The sequence below is a fragment of the Mixophyes fleayi genome, chromosome 5 (genome assembly GCF_038048845.1).
Source record: "Mixophyes fleayi isolate aMixFle1 chromosome 5, aMixFle1.hap1, whole genome shotgun sequence".
NCBI lineage: Eukaryota > Metazoa > Chordata > Amphibia > Anura > Limnodynastidae > Mixophyes > Mixophyes fleayi.
Window position 1 is genome coordinate 123,360,462 of NC_134406.1, and position 22,883 is coordinate 123,383,344.

The 22,883-nt window shown below is 42.7% G+C and overlaps 1 protein-coding gene across 3 annotated transcripts in view; it reads left to right on the forward strand.

Annotated features, from left to right (window-relative positions):
- The window catches only part of MOCOS (molybdenum cofactor sulfurase), a 720,810-nt gene that overhangs the window by 469,129 nt on the left and 228,798 nt on the right, over positions 1-22,883 (forward strand). The window lies entirely within an intron of this gene.

Here is a 22,883-nt window from a genome sequence, read left to right on the forward strand (position 1 = left end):
AAATCCCGGGTCTAAAAACCCTGGTCTTCAACCCGGGATTTATCGAGGGGTAATTCCCGGGTCGGACCCGGGTTGCCTGCACTATGAATGGAAAAACCCGGGTTTTTCAACCCGGGTTGCACAGAAAACAAGATGATTGGCTGTCTGCCTGTCAGTGAATCATAAAGAACTGTGGGGCAATGGTGAGGGGTATGTTTTATAGTACAGATCTGTGTGCAGCATATCTCACAGTGATTCTACTGTGCTGTGTACATACATTTTTTGGAACTGAAGGTGACCTCTCAGTTTTCTTTATTCTTTATTAAAAGGGGAAAGAGTAAAATGTAGTAATTGGGTTTGGATTGTGAGAAAATTAAGAACATCAACCAGAATAGAGCTACAAGTACACTAAATTTGGAATATAAGTAGTATATAAAGGTCATCAACAATTAAAGGTCATTTAGCCAGTCCCTGCAGCTGTATAATGCTCATTCTTCAGCCACAGAGGGGTCACAAAGAAGAAAGCTCAATGTACATGTCAAGTTGCTGCCTCAATTTATTACCATAGAGTAAAATTAAATTCTAAGCACCAATAGTTATTATCCCTGCACCTTTAAATCACAATATCTTGGTACACACCTTCTTACCATACCTTTTTGTAAATTATGTGCAGGAATCCGAATGATAAGTTCAGTCGCTGAGTGATGAAGAAAGGTACTTAGATCCCAAATACTATACACATTATTATATTGATTGCGTGAATCATCACATCCCCAGCATTAATCAGTCACCTTTCAATGACATCACCATTTTTCAGCCAATGAAAACTGCTCTGGTGATGACTCCCACAAATTGCCAGGACACAGACTTGTGCAGTATGAATGGGGTCAAACCGGGAAATTCCCGGGTCCGAGGTGCAGTATGAATGGTGTTTCTGAGCTAGGACGCTCCGAGACCGTGCAAAAACCCGGCTTCAAAAACCCGGGATATTGCAGGGGCGGCAGTATGAAAGTGGTATTAGTTGGGCTTTTTTGGGGGCTTTTTAGGATTGGTTTGAGCTTGTTTTGGGCTTGTTTTTCACTAAGTGGTTGCTTGTTTTTTATTTCAGAGTTGGCAACCCTGGTAAAGACATGTTCTCACAGTTCACCAGCCTCTTCTTTTTTATTTGAACTCAGTCTGTTTTACAGAAAAAACTGCATTGTACATTATTAAATTCCAAAGGGTATCTATTTCTTTTGATGACACTGGAAATAAACTGTAAATTTGCAAGTAAATTTATACTTTCAATTATTTTCAGTATCTGCTAGCTATAATGCATATTTGAAGAGATATATTGTTTTAATGGCACTGACGATTAGGAAACTACATTTCACCATTTTAAATGAAATCCCCAATATTATACTAAATATCTAATTATTATTTGATATGTTATGCTAAAATGTGCCTAAACTTTTAAAAGATTTTTTGAGGTACCAGAATTCATTGACCTATTAAATTCAAGTGTATTTCTTTTAAGTACTTCAGACACATAATGAAAAAATACCTCATATAAATTCAATGGAAATGAAAGTAAAATAGTGCATTAGCAGTGTAACTGTCATAAGGCATTAGGATTAATAAGATATAAAAAGCTAAGAGTTAGTCTCAAAAATTTGCATAATTTACATGGCAGTGAGACTATAAGCTGATTATTCAGCTCTTCTATTCCTTCTAATTTAGCGATGTGCAGTTGCTGGGTGCTTATGCATAATCTTTAATCATTATTAAAAAATAGGTCATGTTTGTTGTTACCTACTGTCCCAGATATTAATTCTATTGATATTTATATCGAAAATATAAATAATTCATACATTTTATCATGCTATATAAAAAGTGTTTTTTTTACATTTAGACTATGGCTGATAAATAGTATACGTACCAAGACACTTTAAATTTTATCCATACATAGTTGATCTGAGTAATATTGCGAATAATTATATGATTATTGACCATACCAGATTTTGCATTTATCAAATTATGAAAATTATACATGTTTCTGTGCTGTTAAAAATGCTTTATCATATGAGTATCTTGGAGCCTACTGTTTAAAGAATATGTCCCACAGAATATTACTTTACATACAATAGTAACTTTCCATAATATGATATGCACAGTGATCATGAGAATCTGGGGCGCACGCAAGGGGGGTTTCTGGGTCTCCAGAAACCCCTCCCCTCCGCTAACCAAGTACCCCACATAGCGGCACTGTACTATACAGCAGCCGCGGTGCTGTCAAAGAAGCGTCCGCGGCGGTGCTGTTTTTTATACAGCACCGCTGCAGACGCTTGTTTGACAGTGCCGCGGCTGCTGTATAGTACAGTGCTGCCGAAACAGAGCTGCAGCTCGCTCGCTTTTTTTTTTTTGGGAAGGGGGGAATCCTGCGTGCGCCCCTGAGAATGATGTGTCATCTGAGGTCTGACTCAACCTGACCAAGTCACAGCATATATACATTATAAAATTTATCTGGTAGAATACTGCTACTGATGGAGGTAGCCATAGATTAGACAAAAGCAAAGGAGATCTATTCACCGAATTGATTCCAGAATCTTGAGAAGGCAGCTAAATGACCTTCTTAAGGAGCTCTGTTAAAATAAGAGATCACTTTTCATCACTGTAACTCAGGGGTGGGCAAACCTGTCCTCAAGGGCCATATCCAGTTCATGTTTTTAGGATTTCTGTCTGTAGAAACAGGTGGGATAATTACTGACCCAGCCAAATAGATTAACTCAGCTGTACATGATTAAAGAAATCCTAAAAACATGAACTGGATATGGCCCTTGAGGACAGGTTTGCCCACCCCTGCTGTAACTAAACCACCTCTAAGTGAGACTTGCAAAGTTGAAAAAACGTGGAATAACTTGTAAATATGTAAAAGTTCACAAATTACAGAGAAGAAGGACTGCGGCCACATATGTTGAAAATGTTTAATTGTGCTATCCTAAACTTGGTTAACAGTTCATGACTCCATTATACAATGGAACTTGCCTTGTCCATAGAAATAAATCAGGAAAAAAGTAAATGATTCATGCTGCTGATTGCTTATGGCATACTACTTATTATTGCCAATATTTTTGACATAAAAATTGAGTATTTATGTCCATATGCTGAGCCATACACATCTTAAGACTTGTGCAGGTCTGCACCAGGGCCACCAATACGAATTAGAAGCCCCGATACAACAACTTCTTTGGCAGTGTTAGAGGCGTGGTCATTTGGTGAATAGCTGCACTTCTTTGATCATACAACATGATAAAACTGTTTTGGTGTTATTGCAGCTTTCACAACTTGCTACTGGATTCTTTTCTATATTCTGGAACCTTTGTACATGAAATAGGGAAAGCCGAGTAATAATTCACCATAGTACAAAACACAGATAATGCTGTATATAATACCTATATTATAAAATAACACATTTATTACACACTGTATAAGCGTACATGGAATATCTGTCATTGCTGGATGACATACAGAGGGGGCTGGTAATTTTTGCTTTGGTGCCAGCCCTCCCTTCTTGCTTTGATGTGCTGTGTTTAATGTAGGTGTGGTTGTATTCAGCAATAAAATATATAAGCACATTTTTAAGTCCTAGATCAGTGTTGGGCAAACTTTTTCAGGAGCGGGCCGAATAAAAAAGAAAAACTTTATGGCAGGCCAATAGAATTTATTAACAAACTCGAATATCGAAATAGTTTATAGCGATATTATGCAATTACCTTTGGAGGGTAGTGCAATCGCATGTAACTACCATGGATGGTGACAGTCCTGCGTCTGGCGCCCGATGGATGTGCACACGTGGTATGCGTGTGAGAGATGCCCCGTGGCGGAAGTGAAGACCCATGCAACGGTCGGGATGCAGGGGGCTGCAATCGTCCGCTCATCCGGATATATTTGGGAAAGTCGCTGTTCGCTAGGTGCCCTTGTATGTTGCGTGAAGCGCCTGGTAGAGACGGTGCGCGGTGTTCGCGAAAAAAAGAGGAAGAAACTACATAGTGAAGTGCTGCGATAGATTTATTCTTAAGGATGAACAACCGCACTTACATCAATTCAGTGATTATTCAGCATATAGAACAATGTGTAGGAGATGAGGTGTCTCCGACGGGTTTTGTTCGTATCACGGACTTTCTCAAGGAGTTTCTGTGAATTATTCGCAGCAGTATAGAACTTCTAAGTGGGCCGGATCTGGCCCGCGGGCCGTAGTTTGCCCATCACTGTCCTAGATCTATAACCAAATACATCTACTAAATTCACCTCAGTAGTATTCCACATTCTTGTGACCACCACACAATATGGAGAGCATCATTGTGCCAAGCAAACAATACAGAAAGGATACTTGTGACCCCCACACAATACAGAGGTCATGCCCTTACCAGCCATATCATGTTGCCCTACACAGCCACATCATGCTGCCAAACCCAGTCACATCATGCCACTCCCAACCAAATCATGGCCATTGCCTTAGCCATTGTTTTTGCGGTTCCATCCTGAAGTTTCGGAACTGAGAGCAACTTTATTACATTCTGTCCTGAGACCAGAATAGGGAACATCTCAACCCGTTTTCGGCCAGGACCTGGACCAGTGAGATCATCCATGATCTTGCCACCCCAGTGTAGAATCAGCAGTACATTTGGTTGAAACGTGGCTTTCATCTCACTTGTGAAAGCTTCTCGGCGCTTCATTCTTGCTCGCCGTATAGCAGTGGGGCTTAAAATAAGCTGTTCTATATCTGTCTGGAGCTGACTTGTAGCAGCTATTGCAGAAAATATGTGAGCAGCATTTTGATCGCTGGTTTTAGTGCGATTGAGAGCTGTAGCCACTTCTGAAGTCACAATTGTTATTGTTCCACGCAGTCGTGGAGTTTTTGGTGTCATTGACTATGCATCAAACATCTCTTTTTCAATGTCACTGCTTGTTCTTGTAGTTTCTTCAATTGTTATGATAGACATGGAGTCTCGGAGAGCCACATCAAGCAGATCATCCAAGCTGTCCCTGTAAATTTGCTGATTCAACCCATTTCTTTCAGTCTGACGATTTGTTTGCTTCTTTAGCCCTTGTCATTCAGAATGAAGCTTGCCTATATGTTCTACCACATGATTTGAAGCCTTCGTAGGAAGTCGAGCTTTCTCCCAGATTGACAGTAATAGTTCGGTAGTCTTGTAAATGCTCACCTTCAGACTCATGTGTTCTTCATTACGGTAATGAAATGACACTCTCAGGACATCTACACGATATGGAAATTTTGAATTGATAAGGAGACGGTTGAGACGCTTTCTGAAGCAGTTACAGAACAGGTAACTTTTCCAGCATTCACTGTTGTTGCGATCTTCGAAGTTTGAATATACAATTAGAAATGGATTATAATGGAAAATAAGATTATAAAAAATTAAAGACCGAAATACTAGTAAATAAACAGAATGAAGAATAGGATTTGGTACAAAGTTGATTGTTGAAATTCCCTTTATTTCTCTTTTTAGTGAACTTTGTTCAAATGACATTACTAAGCCTACCATGTTTCCCCGAAAAAAAGACAGGGTCTTATATTAATTTTTGCCCCAAAAGAAGCATTAGGGCTTATTTTCAGGGGATGTCTTATTATTCTCTAGCGACTGCAGGTACACATATAGACTACTGCTGATGTCCCCCTCCTCTGTCACATATAGACTAGGGGTGTGCACCGGCCACTTTTAGTGTTTTGGGTTTTGGGTTCTGATTAGCTTAAGGTTTTGGGTTCTGATTTGTTTTACCAAAACACCCGACGAAAGGTTTTGGTTCTGATTTAGGGTTTTGGGTTCTGATTTATTTTTAAAAAAGCATAAAAAGTGCTAGAATCCAGTTATTTGGTTTTTTTTTTCACTCCTACGCTATTATTAACCTCAATAACATTCAATAACAATCATTTCCACTAATTTCCAGTCTATTCAGAACACCTCACACCTCACAATATTGTTTTTAGTCCAAATTGTTGCACCAAGATAGTTGGATGTCTAAGCTAAGCGACACAAGTGGGCGGCACAAACACGTGGCCCATCGTAGGTGGCTGTGTAGGCTTGAATGGCCTTTTTCTGCTCCTCCATCCTCTGCAGCATATAGAGGGTGTAGTTCTAGCGCGTCTATACCTTATTATTTTCGATGATGACAGGGCATTTTCATTATTTTTGGATTTGGCAGCAACAGTGAACGTATTTTAATATCTGATACGCAGCTATCTGGGCTGCGTAGTGAAGTGGCCCGGGTACCCAATTTGGTACCGGGGCCACAAAACTTCCTTCAACTAGTCTAAATTTCACTGCACAGCTGGCGGACACCGGACGCACGTCTAACACCAACATAGCAGTTACAGCCGCAGTTATCCGCTTTGCAATAGTGACTACTGTCGTACTTTGTGCTCATGGCAAACGACTGTTGGACGATCAAATGTTTGGTGAAAAACGTAGCATTTTTACGACTTCCCCTCTGGGAAGATGACCGACTACCAGCAGCAACAGCAGCAGCGGCAGTAGTAAGCGTACCGCTGCAGGATTCCTCGGATGAATCCCGGATTGAAGAGGACTCAGTCTGGCTGGTGACATGCCCTGCAGGACTAAATCTGATGGAGATCGTGGAGGAAGTTGACGAGGATGGTGTTGGTGGTGTGTATCCAACAGGACCAAGGGATTTAGGTGTCCCTGGACTGATAACGGTCCTAGCCCCAGTTCCTGAACTAATCACTGAACTATGAAGGTTATTCAGGTGACGTATAAGGGAGGATGTCCCTGGGTGGCCAAGATCCTTACCCCTGCTTATTTGAGCTTTACATAAGCTACATATGGCCATACATTTGTTATCCGGATTGGGATAAATATAACTCCAGACCAAAGAAGTGCATTTCTTGGTCTTCTAACCAGGCATGACGATGGGCTTTTTCATCCCATGGACATCAACTTTCCCCCCCCCCCCTGGTGCCTCATTTAAAAAAACCACATCAGCATCCTCCTCGTCAAGTTCCTCCTCAGCGCCAGCTACATCAATAGCCTCCTCCCGGTGTACAACATTGACACCTTGATTATCCAAATCTGGATCTACACTGTGGGTGATCCTTCCAGCATATGCAGAGGGTGTGCTGAAAATGGTGGATGGAGTCACTTCTTCCCGTACAGTGATGGGAAGGTCAGGCTTTGCAACCACCAACACCCTTGGACTCGCCTTGGGGATTTGTGATGTCATCTATTTAGAAGGCAGAGTTGTTTGCTGTGTTGTTGCTGACAGCATAACTCTTTTAAATTTTTTTGAGGGGGGGAGGAGGAGGGCTTAGATCCTTGGGTGAAGCTGAACCACTAGTCCTGAACACGGGCCAGGGCCTAAGCCGTTGCTTGCCACTCCGTGTCGTAAATGGCATATTGGCAAGTTTACAATTCTCCTCAGATGTTTTCAATTTTCTTTTTTTGCTAATTTTAGTGAACTTTGGGTTTTTGGATTTTACATGCCCTCTACTAGGAGATTGGGCATCGCCCTTGCCAGACGACGTTGATGGCATTTCCTCGTCTATGTCATGACTAGTGGCAGCAGCTTCAGCATTAGGAGGAAGTGGGTCTTGAGCTTTCCCTACTTTATCGTCCAAATTTTTGTACTCCATTATATGCAGCACAAGAGAGCGTACCCCTAAACCACACACACTCGGCAAAGCCTTTACAAATTATCTGCGGCACAGGAGAGTACCACTGGACTGGAGTTATACAGCAGTACCTATTTTTTGGTACAGCAGCAACAGTGAACGTAGTTTGACTTTTAAATAGCAGTACCTAGTATTCTTTGGTACAGCAGCAACAGTGAACATAGTTTGACTTTTAAATAGCAATACCTAGTATTTTTGGGTACAGCAGCAACAGTGAACGTAGTTTGATTTTAAATAGCAGTACCTAGTATTTTTTGGTACAGCAGCAACAGTAAACGTAGTTTGACTTTTAAATAGCAGTACCTAGTATTTTTTGGTACAGCAGCAACAGTGAACGTAGTTTGATTTTAAATAGCAGTACCTAGTATTTTTTGGTACAGCAGCAACAGTGAACGTAGTTTGACTTTTAAATAGCAGTACCTATTATTTTTTGGTACAGCAGCAACAGTGAACATAGTTTGACTTTTAAATAGCAGTACCTAGTATTTTTTGGTACAGCAGCAACAGTGAACATAGTTTGACTTTTAAATAGCAGTACCTAGTATTTTTTGGTACAGCAGCAACAGTGAACGTAGTTTGACTTTTAAATAGCAGTACATAGTATTTTTTAACTAATTTTTTTATATTTTTTTTCAATTATTTTTGGATAATTTTTTTATATTTTTTTTTAATTATTTTTTTATAAGTTTTTTATATTTTTTTTTTATTTTTTTAGAACTTTTGGATAATTTGGAAATAACAATGCCCTTAGCAGAACAGAGCACAGGACACAGGCAGCACCACTGGACTCAGCAGGACAGAGCACAGGACACAGCACAAAGCAACACTAAACTGAAAAGCAGGACAGGAGCTCCCTAACTACAACCTCCCTCATGAGTGATCGCAGCCAGAATGAAGATGGCGGCCGCGAGCGGTGAATTTATGACATCCGAGTCTCACGAGATCCGACGCGAGACTTGTATGTCATAGCCTCGGTTTGGCTTCATTTGCCGCCCGGAAGTTCCCGAACAGTGCTCGGATCCCGTCGGATTCGCACTGTTCGGGTGGGCTCGGATTACCGAAATCCGAGCCCGCTCATCTCTAATATAGATTGCTGCTCACTGATCTCCATGCTCCCCCCTTCCTCACAGAGCCCCCCCCCCTCTTCCCCCTGTTACCACAGGCAGGGCTCCTCCTCCACGGTGTTATGCTGTGTAATTAGACCTGCAGGACCTTTGGTGCAATGATAGTCAATGACAAAGGTCCTTGAACAGGCAGGGAATGTTGTTTTTCTGTAGTTTTGCCATGATTTGCGCAAAATTGCGGCAAAATACAGAAAAATGTCTGCAGCCCCCCACGGCCCCTCTACTCTTCTCAACTGTGTCTGCATCCAGAATGCAGACACAGTTAAACCCCCCCCCCCCTTCACTGTGCTGCAAGCTTGGCCACACCCCCAAGGCTGACGAACTAGGGCTTATTTTTGGGGTAGGGCTTATATTACTAGCCCTATGAAAAACCATGCTAGGGCTTATTTTCAGGGTAGGTCTTTTTTTCGAGGAAACACGGTAATAACAATGAATATCTCCCACATTGTCACTCATTGACATGACTGCAGTGCATTATGTTATTATTGTTCTGTTCTATTTGTTCCTGCAATTATACAGCATTAATAGAAATATTTATAATGCATATTGTTAACATAAATTGTGTATTGGCAAAGTCACTAAATCTGATATTGTGGAAAATCGTATAACATCAAACATTGACCATCTTGTGCAAGTTGAACATATGCACTGAATAAAAAATATTTATGATTCAATGTCAGTATATCAAGTGGAAACGAATGATGGGTTGGAGAAGTATGAAAAAAAAAAAATTGGCCATTGGAAATGGAATCACCCTAATGTCCACCATGGGTGCATGATGTGCAATGCATATGGACCCATAAGTCAAGGGAGCTCCACACCAGCCCCTTTAGGTATATTCTAACCATGCACCTAAATTTGTACTTGTATGAAGAGAGGTGCCTGAACCCTTTGCAGGCCAGCTTTGCCTTATCATGATGAGCTCTGGCCTACGGGAGGTCAGGCCTTTCATTGGGGTTGTTGCAGGTGGCCAGAGCTAAAACTAAAAATTTTAGCGCCTCAAGCGAGAAGGAAACTGGAACCTCCTTTCCCCCAATTTTAACCAAGTGAACCTAAAATATTCATAAACTGCACCCCCTTCAGCGTTGCATCCTCAGCGGTCACCCCTCTCGCACAGCCCTAGTTATGGCCCTGCTGGTAAGGGACCAGCAACTGTAATAAATGACTTGCTACTAACAGCAGGGATCAGCCTCCTGTCCTGGATTAACTTCCTGTCTGTCAGCCTAGGGCTTAAAATATGTAAAATAAAAAACATATAAAACCATCAGAGTGAAAACTAACACCTGGTATAGGCCCTTATCATATTCAGAGGCAAAGTCTGTTCAACGTGTCAGCATGTGAGTTCTTAATTGCTTATTCCAAGAGATCTTGAATCTTCAAATATGGTTGGACATTCTGACATGCAAACCAAGCTAATTTAAGTTATGTCAGAAGAGTTTACCTGCAGTAAGCTGTATGTGTGCTCTTTACTTACAGCTTCTGAATGCTCTAGACCAGGGGTTGGCAACCTTTTTCTATCGGAGTGCCGGCTAAAATCTAGTCGAGCCCAGGTGTGTCAGTTGTGTGTGTGTGTATATATATATATATATATATATATATATATATGGAATAGATCACGATATCAGATTGGCGCTTTACCCAATGTATGGATAAAAATACAATGATAATCAAAAAGTGATAATAAACAGAAGTATAAATAAACATAAAACATAAACAAAACACCTCCACAAGTATGTGTGGCAGCCAAGTCTCCAATATCGGATGGTTAGACCGAAAAAGGTATCAAAATGATAAGTTATGGAAGAACGGCGCCTTCAGGAGTAAAGACAGATAATTGTGTATATATAGTCAGTAAGCTCAGAGAGACCAGAGAACATAAAGTCCCGAGAAAAATAGTAATGCAGGTGGATATCAGCATATATCAGCAAATCAGATGAGACACTGTGCAGATTAATAGTATAGTAGTGTGCGTACCAGAAATAAGTAAAATAACAGCTAATCTGTATATAGGCTCCTCAGTCATCCCAGGTGGTGATTTCCTTTGCTCGCAGAGACAAGATGCAAATATAGTATGTTCTATTAATGACTGCTGCATCACCGCTCAATAGTGGGAAAGATATAAGAAAGCCATATGGTGTAGTATTTTTGCAAAAAATGTATTCAGCAGATTAACAATATAGAATGCAAACTCACAATAAAGATAATAAATATAAGCTTATCTGTATAATATACAGGCGAGATCACTGGTAGTCATATCCCTGGAGGTGGTTAAAGATGTCCCTCTATAGGCTCCATACAAAAGCTCAGGAAAGGGTGATATCTTAATTTGTTATTCCCAGGGTAGATCAGTGAAACAGGGTCTCAGATAGTACAGTTGTGGGCCTCAAAGCGTTTCGTTCAGTTTGAACTTCATCAGGAGGAATTAGGTGACATTAAAAACTATACCCTTTATATAGGGGTGTGTAGCGCCATTTTGCGCTAAAATTGTGTGCAAATGACGTCACTGCGCATGCGCAGTGCGCCGCCGGCTGCCATTTTGTTTTGTAAAAAATAAATTTAAAAAAAGAGCATGTGAGAAATATCAAAAATAAAATAGAGAGTCACTCAGTGTCATGTCATTTCCTACATAAACATGGCACAAGGCCACCCTCTTACAGAAAAATGCATTATTCACACATGCCCCCTTGCTCAGCAGCTTTGCTCACATATGTCCCCTCTGCCCACATGCTTTAATCACACGTGCCTCCCTCTGCCCACATGCTTTAATCACACTTGCCCCCCTCTGCCCAGCACCTTTAGTGACACATGCCCTTCTCCATCACCTTTCGTCACAAATGCCCCCTCTCCAGCATACTTTCTTCTTACCTTATTCTCCACTACACAGCATGGGAAGATATCCAGCAGCCCGCTGAGTACCATGTCACCACTACAGTGCAGTCACCTGACCTGGCGTCTGAAGATACCTGAGCTGAAGGGGATTTAGCCACTACCGATCCCCCTGCATTCAATAAAAATTTTTTTAAAAAAGTACTTTTAAAATATATATATTTTTTTTCAAAATTAGGTCTCCAGAGGGGACTGGGGCCACCAAGCAGGCCCAGGCAATTTGTAGCCGCCCCCTCCCCTCTCTGCGGCTATATATATATATAATTATTTCTCATTTTATGAGGCTAATATCATATTAACAGTAAGGGACCAACAAAAAAAAATGTTATGCCGCACAGTAGTGCCCCAGTTCACATCATACCTCATAATTGTGCCCCCAATTCATCTTATGCCACATAGTTGTGCCCCCAATTCATACCTTGCCACAGTTGCCCACAGAAACACATAGTATGCCACAGCTGCCCCAGAAATACATAGTATTTAACAGTTGCCCCCAGAAACACATAGTATGCCACAGTTGCCCCCAGAAACACATAATATGCCACAGTTGCCCACAGAAACACATAGTATGCCACAGTTGCCCCCAGAATCACATAATATGCCACAATTGCCCTAGAAACACATAGTATGCCACAGTTGCCCCCAAAAATACATAATATGCCACAGTTGCCCCCAGAAACACATAATATGCCACAGTTGCCCCCAGAAACACATAGTATGCCACAGTTGCCACCAGAAACACATAATATGCCACAGTTGCCCCCAGAAACACATAATATGCCACAGTTGCCCCCAGAAACACATAGTATGCCACAGTTGCCCCAATACATTTTATGCCACAGTAATGTACCCAATATCTTTTATGCCACAGTAATGCCCCCAATGACTCTTATGGCCTCAGAATTGCATCAAAATTTTTTTTAGTGAATAAAAAATGATATAATTTTATACTTACCTCTTCCAGGCGTGAAACGTTCCGCAAAGGTGCTTGGGAGGAACTGCGTAGCCGGCACTGAACTGCTGCTCAAGCGCAGCAGTTCAGCTCTTCTCCGGCTGTCATTTTTAATCAATGACAGCCGGAGAAGTGCTGAACTGCTGCGCCTGCGTTTGCGCAGCAGTTCAGCTCTTCTCCGGCTGTCATTTAGACTGCGGACGGCGTGTCAGGACTTAGGGGGCTGCGTGGGGGGTTGCCGACCCCTGCTCTAGACAGTAGAGATGTGCGCTGACCCTCGTATTTCGGTATAGAATAAGGTGTTGGTTCTTACCCAACTTCGTGTTTTGGCTTTACTACCAATTTTGATGAATAAACGCGAAAGGTTTTGGTTTTGGATCTGGATTTAATTAAAAAATTTGAAAAACAGGTCAAATTATTTCCTTTTGAGTTATTTTTGCACAAGTATTACTATTTATAGCATTAAACTTCATTTCCAGTCTATTTTCTAATGATCCCTTCACAATGGACTCAGTTTTCACCAATGTGGCCAAAGTCTGCAGCAAACTGTCTTAATGAAGGATTTTGTAACTGCCATCGTTGCATTTGCTTTCTCTGATTCAATTCAAAAAATAATAAACTGAATAGTGTTGATATCTTGCTTTCATTGCACCAAACCTCCTGTTACGGCTAGCAGCTATTGTCATAAGCTCGGGCTAAGTGCTTGGCCTCTGTATTGCCCTAAAGTTCATCAGATGTTTGCAATACTGCCATTCAGATCACCAGGATTTGGGAGAAGGTGCATACAGCCCTCAGACGAGCCTCCTTCAGGTCTAAAATCTTTGCTGATTAGCATTGGAGAAAATGCTCTTTTAAAGTTGGTGATAGAGTTTGGCTCTCTACATGAAATATTAAACTTCAACCACCCCGTAAGAAACTCGGCCCCAAGTTCATTGGACCATGCGTTATTGTCAAGCAAATCAATTCTGTGGCCTTCAGATTGAATCTCCCTCCTTCAAACCAGTTACTCTGTCTCATAAAATCAGGATCACAGACCTTGTCCTGTCAAAGTTAATGGTCATCAGGAATTAGTTGTGGAGAAAATTCTTGACTCCAAAAAAATTCAAGGACAAGTCCACTTCCTGATACACTGGAAGGGTTACGGCCCTGAAGAACGTTCTTGGATACCCCAGAAACATCTACATGCTAATAGATTACTCAAGGAGTTCTTTAAACAATTCCATGAGAAAACAAAATGTTGTGGTTTCTTGACCCCTCTTCAAGTACTCTCACAAGCCACGGCTGTGCTCCCAGACGCCGCGGCTCATTATTTACTGTGCGGTTGTGGCTTGGCCATCACCATGATGACTCGAACATCACTTCCATTTTGTCCCAGTCATCACCTATGCAACGGCCATGAGCCTCTGGTAGTTACTGTCGTGACCCGACTTGGAGAGGTAACTGGGCACGCACACATCACCTGTCAATTAACAGCCTATTGACTGATTACCCCTCCTATGCCCCTCTTTTCTGTTGGTTTAGCCTCCCTGCCGGTTATGTAGTTTTTCCCCTGGATTGCTGACCTGCTTTGCCTTCTGACTCCTGATTGATTTCCTGTTATTGGCCCTCGTTCTGGATTCTGATTGTTTGCTGATTGACCTGATCTCTGGCTTGTTATTTGGTTACTTCTGCTCATTGCCAGCCCTAATCCTTTGCCTGTTTTCTGACCACTCTACCTGCTATGGACCCCTGACCTCGGTCAGCTTCTGACTATCTACTACCATCCTATCACCCGCTTCCTATTTTCTAGCTGCAGTATTGCTGATAAGCTTACACTATGTTATAATTAAGACCTGGGGGCATCTAAGTACCTGTGGTCGGGACAGTTCTATGGGAAAGGCGATTGCTATTGCAGAACCTGTATCACTAGTTCTGCAAGCTTATGATAATAGCCGCTAGCTGTTATCATTATAACTGGCGTAACATAGATGGAGGAATTCGCTTTGATGGATGACAGCATGACTAATCCTACCCCAGCCCACGTTCTGGTTGGTCATATCCAGACTTTGTCCCAGGTGGTTCAGGAACTATCACACCGTTTGTCCGTGCAAGAAGAAGCACCTGCGGTGGAACCTAAGTTAAATTTACTGGACCGACTTTCTGTGGACACAGACTTGTTCCACAATCTCAAGGAGAGCTGCAAACTCTATTTTCATTTAAGACCCAGTTCCTCGGGCTCAGAACAACAAAGGAACAGTATTGTCATCTCCCTTCTCCAAGGTGACCCTCAGTCTTGGAATATCAGTCTCGCCCCAACTATTCCTACTCTGCAGTCTGAGGATGCCTTCTTTAATGTCTTGGGCCTCACTCAAAAAGGAGCTAACCCAGCGGAGTGGTCCGCAGAAGCACTGGCAAGTTTTTTAGCTCTCAAAGCTGCCTTCATTTCCGCTCCAGTCCTTAGACACCCTGACCCAGGACTTCCGTTTATTGTGGAGGTGGACGCTTCGGATGTCGGTGCTGGTGCCATTCTCTCTCAGAAAGACCCACAGAGTAAAAAGTTACATCCTTGTGCATTTTTCTCGAGAAAGTTTCTGCCTGCGGAATGTAATTATGACGTCGGAAACCGTGAATTATTGGCCATTAAGTTGGCATTGGAGGAATGGCGACATTGGTTGGAGGGAGCTGCACATACCATTACCATCTTCACAGACCATAAAAGCCTCCAATATATTCAGACCGCAAAAACTCTGAATCCAAGGCAGGCTCGCTGGGCCCCATTCTTCACCAGATTTAGGTTCATCATCACATTTCGTCCAGGCTCCAAAAATTCTAAAGCCAATTCGTTGTCCTGAAGTTTTTTGGCCCATCATCCTCAGTCACCTGAACCGTTGCCTATTGTTCCTTCAACCACGATTCATCTCGGACTCACCCAGGATTTAGGAGCCGCTATCCGTCACTTCCAGAAAATCGCTCCAGTGCAGACACCTGCCAACAAATTATTTGTTCCGGTGCACCTTAGGAAATCGGTCCTCATAGAGGGTCACAATAACCGCTCTGCTGGTCATCTAGGATTTCGTAGAACTATCGAAATTCTTTCTCGCTGGCTTTGGTGGCCTACCTTATCGGTTGATGTGGAGGCTTATGTCCGTGCCTGCCCTGAATGTGCCAGAAATAAATCTGCTAGAAACCGTCCTTCTGGTCTACTGTTACCCTTACCTGCTCCAAACAGGCCTTGGACTCATCTTTCGATGGATTTTATTGTTGACATGCCAGTATCTACAGGTCATAACACCATTTGGGTAGTGGTGGACCGATTCAGTAAGATGGCACATTTTATATCCTTACCCAAGTTACCTGATGCCAGGACCTTGGCCACCTTGTTTCTGACACATATCTTTCGTCTCCATGGGCTTCCCGAAGACATTGTATCGGACAGAGGATCCCAGTTTATTGCACACTTTTGGAGATCTTTTTGTAAATCCATTGGGATCACTATCAGTCTGTCCTCGGCATATCACCCTCAGTCGAATGGTCAGACAGAAAGAACCAACCAGGCCTTGGAACAGTTCTTACGCATTTATGTGTCTAAATTCCACGATAACTGGTCCTCTCTCTTACCCTGGGCGGAATTTGCGTATAATAATTCTTGCCATTCCACTATACACACATCCCCGTTCTTCTGCAACCTCGGGTTCGATCCGAAATCCAACTCTTTCTCTACTGTTGTTCCCAGGGGGGATTCCGGAACACCTGCCTTTACTGTCAGGTTGAAATCTGTCTGGAAAAAGGTGCACTCTGCACTAGGTCAAGCCTCCCAAAAATCCAAGGTCTTCGCTGATCGCCATCGCAAACCATGTTCATTGAAAGTGGGGGATCTGGTTTGGTTGTCCACACGGAACATCAGGTTGCGGCAACCCTGCAGGAAGTTGGAGCCACGATACATTGGACCATTTGCCATTATAAAACAGATAAATCCAGTCGCATTCCGGCTCAAACTACCACCCTCTTTAAAAATACCGTCTACTTTCCATTGTTCTCTTCTTAAGAAAGCTGTTGCTCCCAGCAAATTCTGTCAGCCTTCCTATAATAGGCCTCAGCCTTTGACTATCAACGGAGATTACGAATACATTGTTGAAAGAATCCTTGACTCAAGGAGAGTTCAGGGCCAAGTGCAATTTTTAGTCCACTGGAAGGGTTACGGTCCAGAAGAGAGATGTTGGATACCACAGAGGCGTCTCCACGCTGGGAGACTCATTAAAGAATTTTTTAAGAAGTTTCCCACGAAGCCTGGATGTCGGGGTTCCTTGACCCCTCCTCAAGGGGGGGTACTGTTAGTGCTCGCGGTGGCAGCGGGTACCGCCGCGACTCTCCGGGGTCTGCTAGTGACGTTCCGGCCGTTGCTACGGCAACCGGGGCGTCACTTCCGGTTTCTGTGTCCCGGTTGCCTGGGCAACAACCGGGACGCTTTAGTATCTCTAAACTCCGCGCTCGGCCAGCTGTTAAACAGCCAGGCGCGTGCGCACACGTTGAGGCCAGCCCTGCACACCTGTTGGAATCAGCCAATCTAGGCTGATTAAAGCTTTAGTCTATGCTGGTACTTTGCAGATACGAATGGCTGCAGGCTCTGCTATTATTCTACAGCTGAGGACATGTTCTGGACTGTGTGCTGATTGGCCATCTGTACTATTTAAGGCAATGAGGACTGAGCATCATTGCCGGTTATAGCCTTCGGCCCTCAGTCCTGCTGCCTGCTTGTTCTATCTGTTTGGTTATTGCTACCTTGGATTGACTACCCGTGTTTTGACCCCTGCTTGTTCCTGGACCTGAGAACCTTCTCTTCTGACCTTGACCTTTTTGCCTGGATTCCGGATTTTGCTTCTTTGCCTGTGTGTCTGACCCTTCGTTTGTCCCTGGATTTTGCATCTGTGCTTGTGACCTTTGACCTAGGATACCTCTTCACTACAGCCCGCCAATCACTCCACTCCTCCAAGTCCACTCCTTTAAGTCAGTATACGTTACTCAACCCTCGGTCGGCCCGCAGCCAAGTCTGTCCCCACCACTAGGGGCTCCAGCGAACACCGGGCCTTCAGAGTAGTCCCCGAGTTTCACTGTACTGGCTTGGGAGTTCCTAACACCATGGTAGGAGATCTACCCAATCATCTTGATTTGCAGAGGAGAACATTCTGAGGAAGGTTTCGAAATCTTGATTGACACGCTCAATCTGTCCGTCGGACTGAGGGTGATAGGAGGATGAAAAATTCAACTGAATCCCAAAGAGTTTACAAAGGGCTCGCCAAATTTTTGGACACGAACTGAACACCTCGATCTGACACAATTTCAGTAGGACAGCAATGCAAACGAAAAATCTCCTTGATAAATTGTACAGCAAGGACTGGAGAGGAAGGAAGGCCAATGAGTGGAACAAAATGGGCCATCTTCGAAAACCGATCTACCACAACCCAGATGGTGTTATGTTTCTTACTGGGTGGTAGGTCGGTAATAAAGTCCATGCTAATGTGTGTCCATGGTTTATCCGGAATAGGCAGAGGAATTAGCCAGCTGGAGACTGACGGGAGGACTTGTGTTGTGCTGCAGGAAGAGACAAATTCCCTAACATCGAGATGGAATTTAGGCCACCAATAATTTCGAGAAATTAATTCGGTGGTTTTACGAACCCCGGTATGGCCAGAAAAACGAGTGGAATGGAACCAGGTTAGGAGTTTCTTCCGGAGACTATGTGGAACAAAAGTATTCCCAGGCGGAGGTAAGCAGGCATGAAGAGATGGTGTCTCTTCAGTATTGGCATCAATACAGAAAGCCCCGTATAGGGCGTCGGCACGTTTGTTTTTCACTCCAGGTTTAAATGTGATGCGGATATCAAAACAAGAAAAGAAAAGAGACCATCTAGCTTGTCTGGGGTTTAGACACTGAGCAGACTGCAAATAAAGAAGATTTTTATGATCTGTAAAAATAGTGACTGGATGCTTAGCCCCCTCCAACAAATAGTGCCACTCTTCCATCTTCCAGGGCCGTTTTAATGGCAAGTAACTCCTTTTCTCCGATAGCATAATTTTTCTCTGCCGGTAAGAACATTCTGGAGAAGAATGCACAGGGATGAAATAGATTGAGATTAGATTTCTGAGAAAGGACAGCCCCAACTCCCACATTAGAGGCATCAATTTCAAGAAAAAACAGCTGAGAGGCGTTGGGTTGCTGGAGAATGGGCACCAAAGAAAATGCCTTCTTAAGGAATTCAAAGGCCTCCAGGGCCTCCGGGGACCATGATTTAGGGTTGGCGCCCTTCCGTGTGAGTGGCACGATGGGTGCCACAATGGTAGAATATCCCTTAATAAAGATCGATAGTAATTTGAGAATCCCAGGAAACGTTGCACGGGTTTCAAACCGAGAGGAAGAGGCCACTCAATTATTGCTCGCACCTTTTCTGGGTCCATCTCTAAACCCGTACCAGAGACTATATAGCTAAGAAATGACATTCGAGGTTGTTCAAAGAGACACTTTTCAAGTATACAAAAAAGTTGGTTCTTGCAGAGTCGTGAAAGGACTTCTGCCACATGGGCACGATGAGACTGAATACTCTGGGAAAAAATCAAGATATCATACAGATATCATACAGATAGACTACAACATTCTCATAGAGGAGGTCCCTGAAAATCTCATTAACGAAACTCTGAAAGACCGCCGGAGCGTTGCACAGACCAAAGGGCATCACCAGGTATTCATAGTGGCCGGTGTTAAAGGCCGTCTTCCATTCATCACCAGATCTGATTCTGATGAGATTATAGGCTCCTCTGAGATCTAATTTAGAAAATATTTTGGCTCCCTTGATCCGGTCAAAAAGTTCCGTAATGAGTGGGATAGGATATTGGTTCTTAATCGTTATTGCATTGAGACACCGTTATTCAATACACGGTCGTAGAGAACCGTCCTTCTTTTTAACGAAAAAGAATCCAGCTCCGGCAGGAGAAGAGGAGGGTTTATTGAACCCACGTTGAAGATTTTCTTGTACATAATCGGACATGGCTAGGGTCTCTGGCAGGGAGAGAGGATATACACGTCCTCGAGGAGGAATCTGACCGGGTTGGAGGTCAATGGGACAGTCCCAGGGTCGATGAGGACGGAGATGTTCAGATCTCATTTTATTAAAGACATCCAAAAATGAAGAGTATTGTAACGGGAGGAGTTTACAATTGGTCTCAGAAGAGATGCTAGTAGAGGCAAGGGGTCGAACTTGAGAAAGACAATCCCAAAAACAGGTTGGGCTCCAGGATAAAACTTGGGAGGTGGTCCAGTCCATTTGAGGCAAATGCCATTGCAACCATGGCAACCCCAGGATAACAGGTTAGATTATCTCCCTGAGATTATCTCCCTGTGTAATGCTCCTACCTGAAGGATGATAGGCTTAGTGCTGCACTTGATTAGTCCGTTAGAGATGCAGGACCCATCAATAGCAGTGATGGAGATATGAGCTTCCAAAGGATGCGTAGGCAAAGAACCTTGAGACACAAGGGAGAGTGAAATAAAATTCCCAGCTGCTCCAGAATCCAACAACGCATTGGAAAGGATAGGGCCTAGTGGACTATACAATGTGATAGGAAAAGAACAAATCTTAGGTAGGTTGGATGGAGGAGAGGGTTTAACGTTACCCAATCTAACCTCTCCGGAACAGATTAGGGCTAGGCATTTCCCGACTTCTTAGGACAATTTTAAGCATATGGCCAGGGTCGGCACAGTAGATACACAGCTTGTTCTTAAATCGTCGGTCACGCTCTTCTGGAGTCAAGCAAGACCGTTCAAGTTGCATTGGTTCATCCTCAGAAGTTGGGGAAAATAAACGTGGTGTTGGCCTAGGTGTGGAACGTCGGGAATTATCCCTCTCGGCAGCCCTTTCATAGAGAGATAAGGGCATCTAAGGTAGTTGGTAGTTCCTGAGAGGCCAGAGCATCCTTAATTTTATCAGATAATCCCTGCCAAAATGTAGCCATCATCATCATCATCATTTATTTATATAGCGCCAGTAAATTCCATAGCGCTTTACAATTGGGAACAAACATTAATAAAACAATACTGGGTAATACATACAGACAGAGAGGTAAGAGAATCCTGCTCGCAAGCTTACAATCTATGGGAGTGTGTAAGTGTGTCGGACCTCGGTTGTAGAAGCCGAAAGACCGCCGTGTGACAGCCAAACATGTGCTGCTCACCTCCTCCACGATTCTAATTTAATCACTTCCTCTGCCTAATCTTTCGGTAAGACCCGTTACCTTCCTTGATTTATTAGCTCATCTAAGCCCTCTTGACAACAGCAGAATACTCATCAGACACCCGGCTGCGGTCAGGATCCACTGTTTGAATCCCTACAGGGTATTAACATTAGAAATCAATCCTTTAAAAGTCTCATGAACAGGTTTTTAAGTGGCAAGTGGATATAAAACCACCTTGATGTCTTACTCTGCTAAGGCTGCTGGTACACACTTTTTTAACACCAAATCTGGTGACCATGACCATTACCTCTCCTGATCACATCAAACAAGTGGTACCATAAATTTCCTACATTTTCTAAAATACTCCCCTCTCCACTCCATCTGCTGTCTAGTATCTTATTAAAGACAATGATGCAGAACAAATCTAATTATAAATAGATAAATAAATATAATGCCAGCTCTTGTAAAATTCTAAAAAAAAATATCATTACAGAAATAAACAATTTTCGATTTCTGCACATTTAAGAAAAATGTTATTTATTGTCTGTACATATATTAGCAGCTTATCCAATTTGGTGTATTTTCCAAGCTTACATAATGTTGGTCCTGATTCATTAAGGAAAGTTAAGCAAAAAATGTAGTAAGTTTTCTTATTCAAGTTTTCTGGACAACACAATATTGCAATGCAAGGGGTGCAAATGAGTTTATTATTTTGCCACCACTAGGTTTCTACACCAGCGCCTAGAACTGCTTCCTTCTAGGTAACTCTCTCTGCTGGTGTACCCCCTCAGTGGGCACCTGGGCTGGTACCCTTTAGCTCTTTCTTTAAATCAGGGTTGATGTGGATTGTTTCCTCTGGTCTATCACACTGGCCAGAGCTGCAAGGTAGTGGGCAGAGCATTGGTACTGGAATGTTGGGTCCCAATCTCAGAATAGCCAGACAACGGATTAGATTGGTGTAATCTGTAGGTCACAGGAATTGCTGCAAGTAAGTAGGGGTCAAAGCAGGATCTTGAAGCAGTGATGTTTTATTAGCTCAAGCAGTCACAATAAGGACAGTTATACACATCAGTCTGTAGTACTAGCAATCTTTCCAGAAGTTACAGAAGGTATGATAATACATTACAAGGTCAAACAGTCCACTTTTTATACAGATCTACACAGGTACCCTGGCAGAAGGTAATTCAGTCTCCTGCCCCTCTAACCAATCTAGATGCTTCAGGCAGCCTGCACATAACTCAGCCTGGAGGGGTTTAACTCAGCTGCTAGCGGCACCACGGCATCTGAGGTTTATATTGAATGTTTACCGGATATATTATTTTCTCTAATCTCGCAATATAACTTGCAAAATTCACATTAATCTGTGATCACTTGCATCCTAAGTCTTGCACACATAGGAAGTCTACCAGCCAGTCTAATTATCCCCGCTGTGCTTTCACGCTCAACATATGTGTTGGTTATTCAGTGATGAAAATGTCTAATTAATATGATATTACCTGCAAAAATACATCATCTCCACTCATATGCTTACTTGGGATTTCCTATAGAAAAATTACAAAACTTAAACCTGATAAACGGTCTCCAAAATCAATACTTTTCCATACAAACACATAACTATATATAAAAAAGTACTTTTGCAATTATGTAAATTGGTGCCTGCACCACTAATTGAAATAAATTTCTACAATAAATTATTTCTATGGGATCCAGTCACAGAAGCATATTATACATATATTATAAGTACATTTAAAACAGCAGTCAAATGAAAAAATAAGGTGTATTTTTTTTTTAAATATAATCACTGAAGCAGGCTATAAGAAGAAGCTCAGTAATAAATATTTGTCTTTGGTTTGTTTCTTCAGCTATTACATATATAATGATTTATGTCCCAGTTTGCACAGTCACCAGGGCCGCCTTCAGAAATCATGAGGCCCAGTACGGGCCCCCCATGTCCTCCGCCCTCCCCCCCGATGAGCACCCCCCCCCCCCTCATGAGCAGCAGCGCAACACATACTTACCTGGGTCCCCGCTGTCTTGTAGTCCCCTGGTCTCCG